At 40.0% G+C, this 18,890-nt stretch overlaps 1 long non-coding RNA gene across 1 annotated transcript in view; it reads left to right on the forward strand.

Moving 5' to 3' along the window:
* The window catches only part of LOC139436533 (uncharacterized), a 226,341-nt gene extending 207,968 nt beyond the window's left edge, over positions 1–18,373 (forward strand). The window contains exon 3 of the long non-coding RNA XR_011645826.1: positions 18,308–18,373. This is a non-coding gene — a long non-coding RNA (uncharacterized lncRNA). The remainder of the gene's footprint in view (positions 1–18,307) is intronic.
* Positions 18,374–18,890: the final 517 nt, after the last annotated feature.

Below are 18,890 nucleotides of genomic sequence, written 5' to 3' on the forward strand. Positions count from 1 at the left end.
AGTCTTCAGTATGGGGAAGAGTACTATTACACATGCAAAGAATGTGGAAGCACATACCATTATGCCACAGCCCTAGTAAAAGAATACATTTTATTCCTTACTTTTATAAATTATGTGATTGGATTTTCATTCTCTCTGGCGGAGCTAATTCACACTAACCAAAGTTAGTTAACCCAAAATGCCAATTTATTAATTTACCTTCAGGAATATATCTGCCAGGTGGACTGTGATGCTCCTGTTGACTAGTCACAATAATACATTCTGCGTAGAGATGTCTACTTGAGAAATAAAGCTAAAATTAGAAAATATGGCTATGTACAGCAGGGGAAAAAGATTGAGAGGTGAGGAATTTTTGTTAGTCTGTTTTTTATTATTATTGAAATAATGAAAGTACTTTAATAATGATTGAAGTAATGAATGCCCAACTATGTGATTATACCAAATGCCATTGATTATACACTTTGGATAAATTGTATGCTTTATTAATATGTATCAATAAAATTGATTTGTTTAAAAAAAACTGCAATAAAAAAAATGCGACCTATGAGGAGGTAAGCTACCCTGCCAAATGGACCAAACATTCCTCATTTGCCCCAGAGTGGGCTAAAGTGATAATGGAATGTATGGCACTATCCAGCTCGCAGTCCTCAATATTCTTTATTGATGGAAAAACATTTCTGTGATTAAAGTTGTACTTAATGTTGGAATTTTTAGCATTGTTACCTACTGCCCTCCTTTATTTTCGGTATATTTTTAGATTCAGGTTTCCATGGCGACAATTTAGGAATGTCTTATCAGTGACAGCCTAGTATGGCTCATCTTAGTGTGAAGTTAAATATTTAGAAAAAACATTCTCCCCAAAACGCTGGACTCATTCATTTGCCTTTTGAATTGTTATTTCAGTTGAATTGTTGAACTATGGATTGTATTTCAGTAATTGAAGGATGTACCCTTTTGAAATCTGCAGTCCTGTATTGAGACTTGCAGGTAAGTCTCAAGGGCATATATAGATACTGGGGTCTTCTTGGGGACATGGCACTGTGAGGTGTGCAAAGGACTAAGATTCAAAATATCTGGGTTCTACTCTCAGCTCCACTTCCAGACACCTGAGGTGTGGGAAACCCATGCCTGTTTTTTCATACACATAGAGAACTGGAGTAGATCATTTTTAAATCTCTCTGACTAGCACAAGGTCAGTTACTCAAGCTTGTTGATTCTACAGATCATCTCTAAACGCTCTTTCAACACTAAAAATTTTTACAAAATCTTGGTGAATTAAAATCCAGGTTGGTGAACAAGTTTTGATAATTTAATTTTTTCTCTGAGTAGTTTTCCATTTATTAATTCAGTGAACATTCTTTACAAACTGCCTGTTCCTGACCATAAAAAGTTCAACTACCAAGACCCAAGAAAAACAAATCCCAATTACTGTTTTTTCTTCTTCATGTTCTTATATACTTGGCCCCCTCACTGTATCAACTTTTTTTCCCAATAAAATAAAATTTAATTTATTCCAAGATCTCTTCCCTCTAGTCAGACAGGAAATTAAATTACCACCATTACTGGGGATCCCCATCCCCCCATCCTCCAATAATGTGCAAAGGTCAGGAGTTAGCAAGTAATCCAGGGCATTCGGGAAGGATCCTTGGACGTTACCCACCATGGTCAGTCCACATCATATTCTTTTTATTCTACTAATCTAACAATCTCTGTGTACCACTAACTCACTCTCTACATGGGCCCCTTTCCCATAAATTCCCCAAGGTTTATTTTCTCTGTGACTCATTTGTTTTGAAGTCTTTCTTCTAAAAAAATAAAAAATAAAAAAAATAAAACCAAAAACTTGCCTATTGATTTATAGTCCAAGTTCAGAAGTTCAGGGAAAGCAGGTTCTAAGAAAAAAGCACAACTATGAGTGAAGGATCCCCATAGTCTTCCACGTACCTAATTTCCAAAAGTGAATTGCTCACATCTACAGCACTGTCAGGTCACTCTGGCTTTTACACCCCCGGCAAATCCCGCACAGGACGGCTGGGAAGGAATCCAGCCAAACATCCTGTGGCCACATGTGTCTTCACTCACTCTCCAGCCCCCGCAGCCTTTACAGGTCGCTGCCCTGACGCCGACCTGCGCAGACCACCCACGGGCCCTCTTCTGAAGTCCCGCGCGTTCTTCCCTTCTTCTCTCTTCTCTCAATCGTGCCCAAACCGTGCTCAGCCAACAGTTCAAGTCCGCTAAAGTCAGTATGTAGGAAATTTTAAAGAGAAGCATGATTTTAAATGCCATAACATTTTAAATTTGAATGAAAACAGACCCACAAAGTGCAGCAGAAGTGACAGCAACTCATGCAGTTATTAACATGAGAATGAAAAGGAGAGAGATTCAGGGAATTTTAAAAAGGGGGTTGTAACCATGGCAGGGAGGGGTTTTGGTTGTGGGTATACCTGCTGAGTGCCACCGAAGAGAGTTGAATGTCTACAGACTCAGTAAGTATCTTTCCTGGCACAATTAGTCAAGACCCAAGATAACCAAATCTCAGAAAACTCAAGACCGAAGAAAACTCATTTCCTTATGTTTAACGTTTTTCTCTGATCCAGATAATTGGCCTGTCACAGCATGTTGACATTCTCTGTCCAATAGTTCAGTGGCAGGATAAGGTTAATGACAGGTCTGGGGTACAGCTGAGGATGTTATAATGGATCCTTGGGAAGCCTAAGGGGTCAGGCAAAGCATTGTCATAAATTGACTGCTTAAAGCCACCACTTGAGTGCCCCTTCTTTTGCTCTGAACTTGTATTTGTGTCCACCATGTAACGAGCTGTGGCTGTATCTCAGGGTGGGTGAGCATAATCAAGATCTATCCCTCCCTCCACCCCAAATTAAATCACAGCTATAGGAAAAAAAGTGTTTTTTTAAAGAGTAGCAATTTTTTAATGCAACTAATTCCTGATTGATAGAACAATTTGATTTAACAGATGCCTTTCACCCTCTTCTGCGGTTCTTGAGAGTATGTCAAGTAAACCGTAAGTGTTTGACTTTATGAGCTTTGCAATTTCCATTTTAGAAATTTATCATAAAGAGGAAATTGAAGAACAATAAAGACACATGTACTAGAGTATTTCTAATAGTATTTTATATGTGTACAAAATTTGATAAATAAACCAAACATCTATGAATTAATAAAATAAATTATGTTACATTCACTCACTAGATCACTAGGCAGCCATTAAAAAATATATATCTTTATTCACTGATATGAAAAGTCCCTTGTGATTCATTGCTAAGTGCAAAAATAAAGTAAAAAAAAAAAATGTATGTTCCATTTATGATAAATTTATACTGGCAGACCCACATACAATATACATAGAAAGATGTTAACCTCAATGTTTAAAACTCCCTAACATATGGCCTCTTTCTAAGCCAAACTTAGCATATAAACTCACTGACTTCCCCCAACATGGGACATGACTCCCAGGGACAGGCCTCTCTGGCACCAAGGGATTATTACCAAGCACCGACTAGCCATGCACTCAGAAAAAAACCTCCACCAAAAGGGAGAAATATTAAATACAAAAGCATTTTTATGGCTAAAAGATTTCAAAATGAGTTAGGAGGCCATCCCGGAGGCTACACTTAACACACATCTCAGAAGGATATCACTGGCTGCTACAGTAAACAAAATCTCAAACAGGAGTGATTCTGAAGGCTCTGGAGACATCTGGACACTATAGACAGGGCAGACAACCACAATAAATTGGCACCCCATCTGTGGGCCTTACCTTTGAATATATGTTAACCTATCCCCCCACGTAACAAAGTTAGATTCATTTACAATTTCTCTATACATGGCTCTTCTGCCCCTTTTATTTGAACCTATAATTTTTACTATACCTGTTAAATATATGCCCCAAAGACTTAAATTTTCGGTCTGTTCATATGCTGGTTGAGCCCTGAATCTCAGCAGAGTTGCAGCCAACACCTACTCTCCAGTTCACTGGACTCATCCAGGACAACAAACAAAATAATGGTGATAGACAACACCCATCCCTAAAAACAATATCTACAACTGTAAGCAAAATAGTTCCATCCATCTCCTTCATGGGGTCTAAGCCCCCTCTTAATTGGAAGCAGTGCACCAATTACCATCCCCAAATCCTCAAGATAGAGGAATGAACAAACATAAGGGGGTAATGCAACTATGGACCAAAGCAGATATATCATTATTCTAGTAATGGAAGAACTTGTAACATTGATATAAAGACAGTGGTTGCCAGAGGTTCTGAGGGGAGATGGAAGGAAAAATAGTGGAACATGGGGCATTTTTGGGACATTGGAATTGTTCTGTATGATATTGCAATAACAGATACAGGTAATTAAACATTTTGTCAAAACCCATGAAATTGTATTGTGCAAAGTATAAATCATTATGTAATAGACCATGGTTAGTAGCAATGCTTCAATATATGCTCATCAATTGTAACAAATATACCACACTAATGAAATATGTTATTATAGGGGAAAGGGTGGGGGTATATGGGAATCCCCTATATTTTCAATGTAACTTTTCCATAATCTAAAATGTCTTTAAAAATAAAGTTAAAAAAAAAATCCCTGTCAAATCCCCACAGTGGAAATTCAGGTGATTTCAACGTCTTTATTTTTATTTTATGTACTCTTTGAAAATGAATAGATGAAATGAATCACTTTTACAGTAGGGAAAAACTCAATCAGCTATCTTTATTTTGAGTTTTGGAAAAGGAATAACGTGGGTGTTAGAATTAGATGGAGGTAGTTTCAAATACTAACTACAACTTACTAGTTATGTGACCCTAGGCAAGACATTTAACTACTCTGATCATCAGGTGCCTCTCCTTTATAAGTATTCCCAACCTATCACAAAGATTGCTTCAGGATCATATGAGATGATAGCTGCAAAATATTTTTAAATAGCATCCAATGTAGCTTTCTTTCTTTAAATTCCTTTTTTATGGTAGAAACTTTCCACCTCTAAGATTCAACCAGGAAAGCTGAGGGTTATGCCCTCAGGAAAGAGAGGACATAAAAGAATGTAATGAGAAAGCTTAGTAGGGTCAATAGTCATATTTTTGCCTTTGAATTAAAAAATAACTATCGAAATTCCTGGAAGAGACAACAGATTTTTTGGTAAGTTTTAATATTGCAAGTATTACTCTTTTAAAACAATTTTAATGAAAAAAGAAAAAGTTGAACTTCAAATTTCCAAATGTATCTCCAAATAAATAAAGCTCAGTTATTTGTCAAGAGCACCACACTTTATTTGTCAAACTTTTATTCCAGGAACTTTTCTAGATGCTGAGAATAGAGCAGTGAGAAAAACAACAAAAGTTTTTTTATTAGTATACTTTTTAAAATTTAGTTTATGAAACAGTTAATACATTCTTTTGATACATAATTTCATAAAGGGGAAGGTACAGAGTGGAGAGGATGTGAAGCAACTGGAACTAATATACTGCTGGTGGGTAAGTCTAAATTCATTCAACTATGGTAGAAGATAATTTGATATCATGCTAAATTGAGCACATGAGTGTTCTGTGAAACAGCAATCCAATCCCTAGGTATATTCCCAAGAGACACACCTTGCACACACATTTGGGGAAACTCGTAAAAGAATGTTTGTAGCAACAATGTTCATAAGAGTAAAAACAAGAAAACCACCCAAATGTCCATGAAAAGAAGAAATAAATTAATAAAATGAAGTATTTGTGTACAATGGTAAAAACAAACTACAGCAACATGCAATATTACAGATAAATCCTTGAAAGATCATTGTGCCAGATTGTCTTTTCTAAAAAGGGCCACAGTAGTGTTTCCAGTCTGAAATGCTCTTCCAGAACCATGCCACCACCTCCAAAACCCCTGCCTCACGAGGTGGAGTCTGTTTCCTTCCCTTGAATCTGGTGGGTCTTCATATCTACCACAATTAATACAGGACAGATGCTATGCAACTTCAGAGGCCAGGTCATAAAAGACAATATTGTTTGCACCTGCCTTATGGAATACAGAGCTGCCAAGTGAGGAGCTTCCCCTAGAGTCCTTAAGCCAAAGTGTCACAGAGATGCCAAACACAGAGTCCAAGGGATGCCTTGAGGTACTCCAGATGTTCCAGTCCCCAAAGGTTCTAGTCTTAGCACCCCAGGCATCAGTCAATAAAGAAAAAAACAACTGGGTGAAGGTATCTCAGAGATTACTCATATCCTAGCAACCACGTGTCTTCAAGCACACAAGACCCTGAGCCAAAACAGTCCAGCCAAGCATCTCATGAATTCCTGACCCACAGATACCAGAGTGATGATTTATGATTTTTAGAGACATGTAAGGCAGGAATAGATAACTAGAACAGTGACACTGGGTGAAAAGAAAGAGCAAGCCCAGAAAGGTACTTAAAGTATGATATCATTTTTATAGAGTTCAAAATATGTAAAACAAAACAATAAATCTATTTATTTATTTATTTATTTATTTATTTATTTATTTATTTATTTCTCCCCCTTCCCCCTCCCGCACCCCAGTTGTCTGTTCTCTGTGTCTTTTTGCTGCATCTTCTTCTTTGTCCACTTCTGTTGTTGTCAGCGGCACAGGAATCTGTGTTTCTTTTTGTTGCATCATCTTGTGTCAGCTCTCCGTGTGTGCGGCGCCATTCCTGGGCAGGCTGCACTTTCGCGCTGGGTGGCTCTCCTTGTAGGGCGCACTCATTGTACGTGGGGCTCCCCTACACGGGGACACCTCTGCATGGCAGGGCACTCCTTGCACGCATCAGCACTGCACATGGACCAGTTCCACACGGGTCAAGGAGGCCTGGGGTTTGAACCGCGGACCTCCCATGTGGTAGACTGACGCTCTAACCACTGGGCTAAGTCCGCTTCCCAAATCTATATTTTTAAATCATTAGAGAAATATATCCCAAAATTTCTAGATTTTGACCTAAGTTTCTGATTATATTGCATTCAAATCAGAGAATTTTTGTATTGTTTTTACTTTTTGAAATTTGTTACTGTTTTCTTTGTAACCTAACAGGTGATCACTTTTTGTGGATGCTACTTGAATATTTGAACATGCATTTGCCTTTTCCTAGATACAATATTTGAGATATAAACATGCATGTATGATTCAGATCTGCCTTACTACTTATGATATTCAGGTCTTCTAGACACTTAGTTTTGATTTGTCAGACAGAAAGGTAAATTAAGGACTCATGCTACTAGCATGTTTCTTTCTGCTTATTCTTTTTTATCTTTTGAAATCTCTGCTTTATGACTATTTTGCTCTTGTTTTTTGGAGGGCATAAATATCCATACCTGCATCTCCATTGTGAATTACAACCATCTTAGTTTTATCTAATGTTTATTGACTTGAAATCTACTATATCTGATACTAAGACTGTGAGCCCTATATTCTTTAATTTTAATTTCCTTGGTTTAAGGTTGTCCATCTTTTATTTATAACCTCTTAATCAGAATGCTTTAGGTATGTCTCAAATATAGCAGAGACTTGAGTTTTCTATGAGATAGATCAGTTTGAAAATCTTTCCCCTTGCATAGTGTGTAAAGCCTATTTATATTTATTAATAAAAAAGTTATCTTAGTTCCAGCATCCGTTCAACTGATACTTATTGAGTGTCTAATACTCCAGGTACTGTGGGGCTGAGAATACAAAAGTGAAATATATATATCATTCTGTGGCACTTGCAATCTAATGGGGGAATAAGAAAATAAACATAATGTGTTTTACAGGATTTTTTTACATGTTATGTAGGCCTCTAACTCTATGATCTGAATTCTTTGAGTCTACTTGTATGTATAGTTTTTCTATTTTTTAGAAATTTTGTATCCTCTACTAGTGGAAACTTATAACTATAATAATATAATATCCTTAGTTTTCTATTTATTTAGACAGTATCTGTTAACTTTCTATTATGAGATATGATTAAATTAGCATGTTTTCCCCCCCTTCTTTTCTATTATCTTTCTTAGTGTTTAATAGTAGGGTTACATATACCAATATTTCTACTACCTACTTTGTTAGCCCTGACTCTCAAGGATTACACATGAAGCAATCAGCAAACTTTCTGTGACTGCCATTTTCCCTCTTCATCTCCAAGTTCTCCTTAGTTACATACTCTTTACATAGTTAGAACATATATGTATTCTGTCACCACATTATCTATATTTGGTTTAATCTTTGCCTACAGTTAAATAGATTCAATGTTCACTACCATTTCCTTAGCCAGAATTTCCCAAGTAATCTCCAGGAATTTCACCAAGAACTCATTGGGACAGTACTCCCTCTGATCCTGCATCAAAACAGCCCACACTAGAGAAGCGGACTTGGCCCAGTGGATAGGGCATCCGCCTACCACATGGGAGGTCCACGGTTCAAACCCAGGACCTCCTTGACCCATGTAGAGCTGGCCTACGCACAGTGCTGATGCACACAAGGAGTGCCGTGCCACGCAGGGGTGTCCCCACGTAGGGGAGCCCCACGCGCAAGGTGTGCACCCCGTGAGGAGAGCCGCCCAACGCAAAAGAAAGTGCAGCCTGCCCAGGAATGGCACCGCACATACGGAGAGCTGATGCAACAAGATGACGCAACAAAAAGAAACACAGATTCCCGTGCTGACAACTGCAGAAGTGGACAAAAAGAAGAACACACAGCGAATGGATACAGAGACCAGACAACTGAGGGGGGGGGGGGAGGGAAGAAGGTGAGAGAAATAAATAAAAATAATCTTAAAAAAAAAAAAAAAACAGCCCACACTATGGTAGTGGTTAAGGCTTAAGCAGTTGAGCGCCTTCTTTCCACATGAGGGGTCTCGGGTTCCTCCCAGTGCCTCCTGAAAACAAAAATAAACAACAAGCAAGCAAGCAAACAAACACAAAAAGCCAGGGGAACTGATGTGGCTTGGTGGTCAAGCGCTGGCTTCTGCACACAAGGTCCCACGTTGAATCCCCTGCCCTGGTAACTCAAAAACAAAACACACACCCCAAAAAACACATTACCTTTAGTCTCTGTTTAAAAGATTTATTTTTAATTTATTTCTCTCCCCTTCCCTGCCCCCCCTCCCCAATTGTCTGCTCTCTCTGTCCATTTGCTGTGTGTTCTTCTGTGTCCACCTGTATTCTTGTCAGTGGCACCCAGAATCTGTGTCTCTTTTTGTTGCGTCATCTCTCTGCGTCAGCTCTCCGTGTGTGCGGCGCCATTCCTGGGCAGGCTGCACTTTCTTTTGCGCTGGGCGGCTCTCCTTACAGGTGCACTCCTTGCACATGGGGCTCCCCTACGCAGGGACACCCCTGCATGGCAGGGCACTCCTTGCGCGCATCAGCACTGCGCATGGACCGGCTCCCCACGGGTCAAGGAGGCCGGGGGTTTGAACCGTGGACCTCCCATGTGGTAGGCGGACGCCCTAGCCATTGGGCCAAATCTGCTTCCCTACCTTTAATCTTTATATTTGAAGGCAAGTTTGGCTAGATATTTCAACTTTGACCTATACTTCCTTCTAGGAATACTGCAGAGGTGCTCAAAATATTGATATTTTAGTGCATTCTTTTCATCTGCTGATGCGTTTTGCTATTCTTTTACATATTTTTCTTTCTGAGTACCCTTGTATTGTTGCTGCACCAGTTCCTGGATGGGCTTTTTGCTGGAGGTTCCTGCTGGGTGGATATCCCAGGTAGCCTTTCAGCCTTTGTGACCGAAAGGCTTTCTCCTCATGTGCTGTCACAGACACAGAAAATTTTCTGCAGTTATGGCTCACCCATCTGACTCTTTATTAGCCGTGCCTCCTTGCTTGTTTGAACCAAACGGATCTAGGGAACTTCTGCCACCAGCCCTGCTCACCCCAGTTCCTGACTCATTGTTGTAAACAAGCCCTGTGGTGTTTGCATTTCAGGGAGAGAACCTCATCCTCAGGAGGAGGTGCAGTCTGAGTTCCGCCAATCTCTAGCCTTCTCTCCACCTCCCCCTGTGCACACACACACGTATATGTATCTTGATTTCATGAAGAGTAAAATTTGCAAGTTTCTTTCTCTTCTTCCTTAAGCTTTTGCCCTTTTCCTTGGAGATGGAGCAAAAAGCATACTTATAAAACTTTTTGCATGCCAAATATTTCAAAGTACTTTGGGTTTGCAAGAACTGGGCTTAATGAGTAAGAAAATGATTTGTGGGTTCCAAAGATCTGGAGAATAAATTTTATTCCAAAAATGATACTATAGGAAACTCCATATGGTGATTACAGAGTAGGTCCCCCATCCCAAAGGGGTTAAGATAGCAGTGCGATGGCTGGAAGGAGTTGATTTGGAATTAACATGACTAGATCTATAAAAAGGCCTATGAAAAGGTCTATAAAAAGGCCCCACACTCTGTTCCTATTTGTAGGGAAAGTTTTGAACAGGGAGAGCAGCATAAACTATATTTTGGGGACAGTCTAAGCAGAAAGGACTATGGAAGGGATATTTTGGTGTAAGTTTCCAACACAGCAACTGAACAGTGGAAAAGAAGGGCTGAGGAAGTTGTCTGTGCAAAAGTTCCCGTGGGCCTAGACGTGGCACAAGCAAGAGTGTGTAGATCCTGAAAGAAGAGGCTCTGGAGGAAGCAATCCGTAATGGACCCTACTGCACTGCAGGGACCAGTGAGGGTGAAGCACACCTCCCTGGAATCCAGCAAGGCCAGAAGGTACCACAGGGGCCTCACACCACTCCCCAGTGCCAGAATAGCACAAAACTAATAGCATCCACCCCAATACAGATTATCCCAGAGGAGAAGGAAGGAGAGGGAGGGAAATATGCAATCAAGTGAATTTTTAACTTGAATTGATTACATATAAATTGCAAACAATGAGTTGCTGAATTGCCTAGGTAATGTTTCGGGTGTCTTCAAAATGGGAGCTACAAGACTGAGTGAATTTCAGCTTTAGAGAAAAAAACAGTATTAGATTTTTTCACATCTAGTTCATGACTGTAAAATTGTATTTTAGTTTTGATGATAGCACTTTTTTATTATTGTACTGTTTTTTTTAAAGATTTTTTTTTTTAATTTATTTTTCTCACCTTCCCCCTGCCCCCACCCCCAGTTGTCTGCTCTCTGTGTCCATTCGCTGTGTATTCTTCTGTGACCGCTTCTATCCTTATCAGCCGCACCAGGAATTTGTGTTTCTTTTTGTTGCGTCATCTTGCTGTGTCAGCTGTCTGTGAGTGCAGCGCCATTCCTGGGCAGGCTGCACTTTCTTTCCCGCTGGGCGGCTCTCCTTATGGGGCGCGCTCATTGCGCATGGGGCTCCCCTACGCGGGGACACCCCTGCGTGGCACGGCACTCCTTGTACGCATCAGCATATTGCGCGTGGGCCAGCTCCACACTGGGCAAGGTGGCCCGGGGTTTGAACCACGGACCTCCCATGTGGTAGACGGATGCCCTAACCACTGGGTCAAGTCCGCTTCCCCAATTATTGTACTATTTTTAACAGTAGTTACCTTTGTTACAATTGATGGAAGATTATTAAAATAGTTCTATCATCCATCATTTATGTTAGCTGTATTTTCCCCACATATTACGCTATTATTACCACCTTGTATTAGTATTATACATTGGTTATAATTCATATGTCCATTGTCTACAATAGGATTCATTGTATTTTATATTCTTTTTTTCTTTTAATTTTTATTCCAGTTCTACATACATCCTAAAGTTTCCTCTTTTAACCACCTTCGCCTATACAGGTGAGTGCTATTGATTACAGTTACAGTAATGTGCTACCATCACCACCATCCATTTCCAAACTTTTAGCATCAGCCTACATAGAAATTTTGTACAAGTTAAGCATCAACTCCCCATTCTCTAGCCCCAATCTATCTCCTGATAACATATATTCTAGATTGTAACTCTATACATTTGCTTATTATAATTAGCCCGTAGCAGTGAGATCATACAATGTCTGTCCTTTGTGTCTGGCTGATTTCACTTAACACAATGTCGTCAAGGTTCATCCATGTTGTCACATGCATCAGGACTTCATTACTTTTTACAGCTGAATAATATTCAATCATATATATATATACCACATTTTGTTATCCATTTATTGGTTGATAGACACTTGGGTTGCTTCCATCTTTTGGCAATTGTGAATAATGCTACTATTAACATCAGTGTGCAAATATCTGTTCAAGGTCCTGCTTTCAGTTCTTCTGGGTATGTGTCTAGTAACTGGATTGCCAATCATATGATAAATCTATACTTATCCTCCTGAGGAACTGCTAAATTGTCTTCCACAGAGGCTGTTCCATTTTACATTCCCACCAGCAGTGAATGTGCTCTATTTCTCCATATCCTCTGAAATACTTGCAGTTTTCTGTTTGGTTGGTTGTTTTTTTTTCAATAGTGTCCATTCTAGTAAGTATGAAATGATATCTCATTGTGGTTTAGATTTACATTTTTGTTGTTGAGCATCTTTTCATGTGCTTTTTAGCCATGTGTATTTCCTCTTTGGAGAAATATCTATCCAAGTTTTTGCCCATTGAATTGTTTGTCTTTTTGTTGTTGGGTTGCAGGATTTCTTTACAAATTCTGGATATTAAACCCTTATTGGATATGTGGTTTCCAAATATTTTCTCCCTTTTAGTAGGTTGTCTTTTTACTTTCTTGTCAAGGATCTTTGACACACATAAGTTTTTAATTTTGAGGAGGTCTCTTTTATCTGTTTTTTTTTTTTTCTTTCATTGATTGTGCTTTGGGTATAATGTCTAAGAAACCATTGCCTAACACAAAATCCTAAAGATGCTTTCTCACATTTTCTTCTAGGAGTTTCATAGACCTAGTTCTTACATTTAGGTCTTTAGTCCATTTTGAGTTAATTTTTGTAAATGGTGTGAGAGGTGGTCCTCTTTCATTCTTTTTTTTAAAGATTTATTTTTTATTTCTCTCCCCTTCCCCATCCCCCCTCCCCAGTTGTCTGTTCTCTGTGTCCATTTACTGTGTGTTCTTCTGTGTCAGCTTGTATTTGTCAGCAGCACAGGGAATCTGTGTCTCTTTTTGTTGCGTCATCTTGCTGCATCAGCTCTCCATGTGTGCAGGCAGGCTGCACTTTTTTCGCAATGGGCAGCTCTCCTTACAGGGCGCATTCCTTGTGCATGGGGCTCCCCTACATGGGGACACCCCTGCATGGCAGGGCACTCCTTGCGCACATTAGCACTGCACATGGGCCAGTTCATCACACAGGTCAGGAGGCCCGGGGTTTGAACACTGGACCTCCTATGTGGTAGGCAGACGCTCTATCCGTTAAGCCAAATCTACTCCCCCTCTTCCCCTCTTTCACTCTTTTGTATATGGATATCCTGTTCTTCCAGCATAGTTTGTTGAAGAGTCTAGTCTTTCCCAGTTGAATAGACTTGGCAGACTTGTCAAAAATCAATTGAGGGAAGCGGATGGATGTGTCTCAAGAGACTGGGCTCCCATCTACCATATGGGAGGTCCAGGGTTTGATTTCCAGGACCTTCTGGTAAAGGCAAACTGGCCCGTGTGGGGAGCTGGCCTGAGCAGAGATCTGGCCCATGTGGAGTGCTGGCTCACACAGTGTGCTGGCCTGAGCAGAGAGCTGGCCCATGCAGGAGTGCTGGCCCCTGTGGTAAGCTGGTTGAAGTGGAAAACTGGTGCAGCAAGATGACACAACAAAAAGAGACACAGAGGAGAGACAACAAGAGATGCAGACCAGGGAGCTGAGGTGGTGCAAGAGATTGAGTACTTCTCTCCCATTCCAGAAGGTCCCAGGATCAGTTCCTGGTGCTACCTAAAGAGAAAACAAGCAGACACAGAAGAACACGCAGCAAATGGATAGAGAGAGCAGACAATGAGGTGGGGGGTGGAAGTGGGGAGAAATGGGGAGGGGGAATAAATAAATCTGTTTTAAAAAAATCAATTGACTGGAATTGGATGTGGCTCAAGCATTTGGGTACCTTCCCACCACGTGGGAGGTCCCAGGTGCCTCCTAAAGAAGACAAGAAAGACAGTGAGCTGATGCAACAGACTGGCGTGGTGAGCTGACACAATGAGATGATGCACTGAAGACACATAATGAGGAAACACAATGAGAGACACAAGAAGCAGAAAGCAGAGGTAGCTCAAGCCAATGGGCACCTCCCTAGCACATGGGAGGTCCTGGGTTTGGTTCCCATGCCTCCTAAAAAGAAGACAAGCATGCAACAAATGGACACAAAGAGAAGACAGTGGGGAAGGGGGAGACATAAATAAATAAATCTTTTTTAAAAATCAATTGACCATAAATGTGGGGATTTATTTCTGAACTCTCAGTTCAATTCCATTAGTCAATATAGCTATCCTGTGACAGTACCATGCTGTCTTGACCCCTGTAGCTTTGTAATATGCTTTAAACTCAGGAAATGTGAGTCCTTCAACTTTGTCCCTCTTTTTCAAGCCATTTTTGGCCAAATAAATTTGATAATTGCCTTTTCCATTTCGGCAAAGTAGGCTGTTGGAATTTTAATTGGGATTGCATTGAATTTATAAATCAATTTGGGTAGAATTGATGTCTTAAAAATAGTTAGTCTTCAATGACTGTAAAATTTTAAACCACTGCATATAGGGGCTTGCCTGAAATTCAAAGGTGCATTCATGTAGGGCATACCTACCATAAGCTAATTTAAATCTTAGACAAGAATTGGAGCAAGTCAGGTTGAGATCAGAACTGTGATCCTGTGAGAGAACTGTATGTAGAAGAAGTCAAAGCCTGGGGAGAGCAGATGAGGCTCAGTCAGTTGAGCACCTGCTTCCCACATGGGAAGTCCCAGGTTTGGTCTTCAGTGCCTCCTGAAAAACAAACAAACAAATGAAAAAACAACTTGGGTGTCAATGTGGCTCAGTGGTTGAGCACCGGCTTCCTGCCCATGAGGTCAAGGGTTCAATCCCCAGCCCCAGTGCCCTATTAAAAAAAAAGTTTGGAACCCCAAACTATAATATTAAATTCAATGAGCAGATATTGATAGGCAGCAGAAAAAGAATGGCAGCAGCACAGAAAGTTATATTTAAGGCCATTAGCTCTTATTCTGAATGCTTAAAAGAAATGAACACTCTTCACATAGAGGAAAGGCTGAGTCTAGGGTTACCAGCTTAGGCCATAAAGGTGATGGAGGGCAGTATATTTATTTGACAAGTTTGAGATACAAGACCCCAATACAAGCTGTGAGGAAAATCCATAGCTAGTGATGTAGAAGCTGGATAGGCAAGGTCTTGAGACCCTGGAGAGTAGAGCTACTGGGATTATGTAAAGTCAAGGATTGGCCAGCACCCATCATCTCTTGAATTAGTCTACTAGGGTCCAGCAGCAGGACAAATGCTCCTTGGAGCCAGGAGATTTGGATTGGGGACCCTGTACATCATTTCTCTGTCTCTGGGCAGAGACACCTTTTAACCCTTAGTTATCTCAGCTTCAGGGAAGCCCCTTCTGTAGTAGCGATTATGTTCCCTAGGAAGGGATGGAGAGGAAAGAGAAATTCCTGGGAAAGTAAGTGTGATCCTACAGATGAAACAAATGAGAATGTCACCATGACCCATGTGAACTCCACAATCTTAGAGACTCCAAGGCATATGTTATGGAAACACAATTTGAACAGAGATTTCGTTACCACATTCTTTGAAGAATATACCCTTTTTCCTTGGAGATGTGACCATTTATTAGGAGGATAAAAGAAGCAGGAGAACATTCCAAATTTTAACAGATGCAATTTTCATTCTTAGTCATGCTTAAATTCATAATGGTCTCTACCTACTGAAGAAATGGTACTCATTGCTTCAGGATAGAGGCAGTTTCAATGTAGAACAAAAAAGTCCTGCTCTCATTCTAAGATTGAAAGTAGAGGTTTAAATCCAGAGCAGGCAGGAATACAAATTCATGGAGGATATGTCCAGAAACCCAGGACAGTCAGCAATAGGTTCACAGGCATCCCAGAGCAGAAGGGTGATTGCTTGGCTTCCCCAGTTAAAGCCCATAGCACCATACAAACATTATAGATAAACTTTGCTCCAGCATTGAACCAAATGCTGTTGAATCCCAACAGGTGAATAAGATTTCTGTGCTGTTGGACTTCTAAGGTCCCTGACCTGAATATGGTATGGAAAACCCTCCTGGGGGCTTGTACTGATAGACCTAGTGGGCCAAAAGAGACCTCATGTTTGGAACAAGGCAGTTGAAGAAAGCGTGGCCTCACAACTGGAGGCCATTGGAGGGGTATGAAGTCAGCAGTACATGTAACAAATTCCAAAGTCCAGGCAGGCCCTGCTGCAACTTGCTGGACTGAGCAAGCGCAGAGGATCACACCTGGACACAAGACACATGATCCCTCCCTAGACCAGGACAATACGTTCATGAGCCCCTCCCTCAGTCCCTTTTCTACCCAGGTCATAGTTCAACCCTGGCTTCAAAGATACAATGAAGGAGAACCATGAGCTGCCTGATCTGAAATTTCAAATTGAATTCAGGAAATGGCTAAGTTAACTTGAATTGGCAATACAAAAATTTCCACCATCAGAGAAGCTGAGAGGTCTTAAGTTTATGTAATTTTAGTTATAATGGAACAAAAAGCATTTTCATCTTTGACACCCAAATTTTGTCACTATGTGAAAATTAAACTCTATATTTATTGAGTGACTGGCATATAGCAAACATTTAAGAAATTATAGCAGTTAATTGTTATAGTATTATCATATCTTTCCTTTTTATCTTAATTTCATGTTCTATCAACTTTTAGATCTTAAGAGCCCACTATTTAAAAGCAAACATCTTCCAAATGCCCTGTAAGCTTATCAGGTAGCACTTAAGTATTGGCAAATAAAATCTTTCATTCTTAGGAAAGCAATATAATTACTTTGGTACAGTAAAGGACTGAAGGTAAAGACTAGTGTTTAAAAGGAGATCATTCTAAAAAAATATTATCTCATTCATAATTTTGCCTGCAAAGGAAAAACAAGCTCATCTGGCACCCAAATCACCATGAATTATTTGTACCAGGATGGCACTTTAATAATTAATAATGAGAAACTTAGCTTAATATTCCTGCTAGCCTGCATTGAAAAGCCACACTTTAAAAAATTACTTGGTAAATCTAGGATCTGAGTAAATATATTGGGTGGTTTTGCAGGATATTTGCATCATGTTGTAAGAGCCCAGTGGATGGCTTTTCTCCATTAAAGGACTATCTCCAGAGCATCTATTTATATTCCAAAGTCAGGCCACCCTCTTGCTTTGAGAATACTGCCAAAGCACACAACATTCTTACATTATTAATTGCCTCCTCTTACTGTCTCTGAGTGCCACCACTCTTTAGTTTGTATTTGTCTACCTCACCTTTCTTCTTTTCAACACACATTTTTAATACGTTGCAAGTTAATAACAGATTATTTTTGTCTTTAATAATTTTGGTTGGTTATTATTATCGGCATATGAGGAGCTATCTTTATTCTTAATTTTTTTACTGAAATTTCCCCAAATTCCATTGGAGATAAGTTATTTCTCTCAAATCTACTTCCTGTTTCATGTATTGATATGATAATCATTTCCTAGCCAGAATTTCTTACTGTTTCCTTTGATTTGCTCTTAGGTTTGGAGGTTCTTCTTAGTTTGGGTGTAAGAAGAATTGTCTATTGACTTTTCTTATGGAAAAGTTAGTGTTAAACTTCTTCTTGACATATCAGGGCCAAATGAAGTTGCTAGACCAAGATGATGAAGACTGAGCATTTACCACTGGATTCAATGACTAGATTTAAATGTTGTTGACTTTAACAAGTGCAGTTTTATTAGATTGATGGAGGTAAATGTCTTATAGAAATGGTTTCAAGAGAGGATGACAGAAGAGGGATTGATCACAGAAAAAAAAAAAAAAGAACCCACTTTGGCAGACTTTTTTTTAAAAGGAAGAACAGAGAAAGGGGATGGGGACTGGAGGAGAGACTGTATGGTCAGGAGAGGTTTTTAAATTTGTTTCCGAAGACTGGGTAAATTATAGCATGTTGTATGCTGAAGGGAATGATTCAGTGGGGAAGGAAAAAACTGGTGATGCAGAAGTGAGGAAACAATTACTGGAGCAATGTATGTGTGTGGGTGAGCAGATAAGGAATCCAGTGCCAGAAGTGGAGGACCCGGCTTTTGGAGCACTGACAGTTTGTCCATAGTGTCAGGAGAGGAGGCAGAGCTGTAAGAAGGTGGCTAGCTGGGGTGGTAAAAGCATTTATGTGAAAATTCACTCCTGAGTGCTTCTTTTTTCTCGGGAAAATAGGAATCAAGCTTATCGATGGAGACTGAGGATGGGAGAAAGGGTGTTGGAAGTTTGAGAAGAGAGAAGGTATGGAATAATCAGTGGGCTGGGAGCATGCAGTGGGTTTGCTGGGCAGCATTCGTCATCCTAAAGGAGCATTTCTGAACTAGGGTTTCTTGGGAGAAAAAGTACCAGAGTGATAAAATGCATGTTTGAACACCTGGGTGGTTCAATATTTTGGGGAACCGTTGTTACTATGTGGCCCTGTTTTCCAGAGTCACAACTAAATTAATATACGTTAACAACTATTGCAGCATTCTCTTCAAAGAAAGTTCTTAATATTGCACAACCAAAACCTTTCCAAATGCTTGAAAGCACGGAATTCTTGGTGTACCATTACCTATTAACATTTGATAGGACAATGCTCCGTGGACTCCAGTTTGGAAATCACTGCCACAACCACAGCTTCTGCAAAGGTGTCTACCAGTTTCCCCAAACAGGCTGTTGTACATGCTGCTTTTCCATGTACAAGGAGCCACGTAGGAACCAAAGGAAAAATGCAAAACTTGAGACTCTAGGTAAAAGATTAGGGCAGAGTTCACTC

Source organism: Dasypus novemcinctus, chromosome 15 (genome assembly GCF_030445035.2).
Source record: "Dasypus novemcinctus isolate mDasNov1 chromosome 15, mDasNov1.1.hap2, whole genome shotgun sequence".
NCBI lineage: Eukaryota > Metazoa > Chordata > Mammalia > Cingulata > Dasypodidae > Dasypus > Dasypus novemcinctus.